The sequence below is a fragment of the Heteronotia binoei genome, chromosome 21, assembly GCF_032191835.1.
Source record: "Heteronotia binoei isolate CCM8104 ecotype False Entrance Well chromosome 21, APGP_CSIRO_Hbin_v1, whole genome shotgun sequence".
Lineage (NCBI taxonomy): Eukaryota > Metazoa > Chordata > Lepidosauria > Squamata > Gekkonidae > Heteronotia > Heteronotia binoei.
In genome coordinates this window covers 13,626,292-13,628,958 of record NC_083243.1, presented here as the reverse complement: position 1 = coordinate 13,628,958, position 2,667 = coordinate 13,626,292, and positions in this window count along the sequence as shown.

Sequence of the window (2,667 nt, the reverse complement as noted above, 5' to 3'; positions counted from 1 at the left end):
CCCAACAAATCTCCCTTCCCCTCTCTCTGTAGCTAGGCAAAAAGCTCATACCTTCAATAAAACCTCACTAGTCTTAAAAGTGCTCTTTGTATTTCTCCTTATGGCGAGGACTGGGCAAAGGTAGCTCTGTCTCTATCCTTCCTTCCCCAGGGCACAAGGAGAGGGAGGAGCCTCAGCCAGAAAGGAAGAGGGGCTGGGCTCAGTAGCTCTGCAGTGTGATTAGTTGAGTCTGGCAAACTTAATCACCCAGCAGAGCTATAGAGCTAGGCTCTTTCATTGGCTGAGGTTCCTCCTCCCTTTGGGAAAAGGGAGGGGGAGAGAGAAGGAGCCATGAAAGGCTGCTTTGGGGCTGACTGATTGCTGGAGAGAAACACAAAATGGCGAGAAAAAGGGAGAATGAAGGAGACCACAGCCAGTTGCTGGAGGGCCTTATTGGAGCCCTCTGCGGGGCGGATCCAGCCCGCGGCCCACATGTTTGACACCCCTGATCTAGGGGTCTTAGTGGATCATATGCTGAACATGAGTCAACAGTGTGATGCGGTGGCTAAAAAGGTAAATGCAATTTTGGGCTGTATCAATAGAACTATAGTGTCCAGATCATGTGATGTGATGGTATCGCTTTACTCTGCTCTGGTAAGAACTCACCTGGAGTATTGTGTTCAGTTTTGGGCACCACATTTTAAGAAGGATATAGACAAGCTGGAACGGGTCCAGAGGAGGGCGACGAAGATGGTGAGGGGTCTGGAGACCAAGTCCTATGAGGAAAGGTCGAAGGAGCTGGGGATGTTTAGCCTGGAGAGGAGGCAGCTAAGAGGTGACAGGATCACCATCTTCAAGTACTTGAAGGGCTGTCATGTAGATGATGGTGCAGAATTGTTTTCTGTGGCCCCAGAAGGTAGGACCAGAACCAATGGGTTGAAATTAAATCAAAAGAGTTTCCAGCTCAACATTAGGAAGAACTTCCTGACCGTTAGAATGGTTCGTCAGTGGAACAGGCTTCCTTGGGAGGTGGTGGGTTCTTGTTTCTTGGAGGTTTTTAAACAGAGGCTGGCAGCAAGAAGATCCTGTGAATTTAGGGGGAGGTGTTTGTGAGTTTCCTGCATTGTGCAGGGGGTTGGACTAGATGACCCTGGAGGTCCCTTCCAACTCTATGATTCTATGAATTTGAACCTAGGGCATTTGGATGTTTGCTATTTCCCTACCGGAAAGCTGCTGTGACTCAAAACATAGCGGCAGCATTTTTCCTGGTTCAGTAAACCTTATGTGGACCTTCCAGATTCTTTTTGATCGCGGCGCTTGGTGAAATCAGCCCCATTTGTGGCTTCCTGATACCATATTGAAAAGTGCTTTCTCTTTTTCGGCTCTGTGTGCGTTTTCGATACTCGACGTGCCATATGCTTTTTGCAGAAAAGAGCCGCTCAGCTCCACTGTGCACATCTCATGGGTGAAGCCGCGCATAGCCTTTCTGTTTTGGCGTCACGCAGATCGATGCAGAGAACAGCAAACATCTATCTGCGGCTTTTGGTGTCTTTAATTTCCTCTGCTTGAATTCGGCCGTTCACCCCAACACTCAAGATTGCTAGTTACATGCAGGCCTTGAATTCAACTTTTCTGAGGGTTCCCCCTCCTCCTCACCTACCTAGCTTTCCCATTGAATAGTAGGTGCAGCTGCATAACAATCCCTGGATTAGGAGAGCGGCCAGCCAGCCGGCCACCAGGGGCTTTGCCACGCCTCCATCAGCCCTCATTAACCCCTGGAGAAGCTCACACCACCCTTTCTCCACTTCTTATGTGATTTTGGGCGGCGGGTGGCTTGCTGGCCTTTTGACTGTGTGTGTGTTGGGGGGAAAGCCCACCCCAAGCAGGTCTCGCTCGCCAGGGGCTCTCCTTTTTTTGTGTCAAGTTGCTTTTGGCTGAGGTGGTGATGGTGGAATATGCTAATAGTTATGCTAATGAGCTCCACCGCCTTTTTTTCTACAAAACAACTCCTGGTTATGTGTCAAGCAGGCAGGCTTTGTGCTCTTTGAAATAAGTGTGTTTTATCCACGATCACTTCTCCTCTTGCCCTCGGGTTGCTAACTCTGGGTTGGAAAAAACCTGGAGATTTTGGAGGTGGGGCCTAAATAGGTTTTGGGGAGGGCAGGGGAGGCATAGCACCCACCCTCCAAAGCAGCCATTGTCTCCAGGAGAACGAATCTCTGATCTGGGGATGAGCTGTAATAGCAGGAGCTCTCCAGGCCCCACCTGGAGGTTGGCAGCTCCATCCTGCCCCCACCAGCAGCTGAGATGCTTGCACCGGTTGGTATCTGGGCTCCCCCAACCCAACTCTGATCATTGTACAGCAGGGGTGGGGAACCTTTTTTCTCCCAAGAGCCATATGGATATTTATAACATCATTCACAGGCCATAAAAAATTATCTACTTAAAAAACAGTGCTCCGCTGAGGGAGAACGATTCAGGCCAGCAAAATTAATGCAAATAATTGTTTTTCTATTTGAAGTCATGTGGAGAGAGCCTAACCTGGCGCACACACACACACACCCACACCCAGCCCGCCACCCTAGGCAAATGCATAGGGGCTTTTTTGTAGAAAAAGCCCAGCAGGAACTCAGTAGCATATTAGACTACATCCCCTAATATTAGCATATTAGGCCACGCACTCATTAG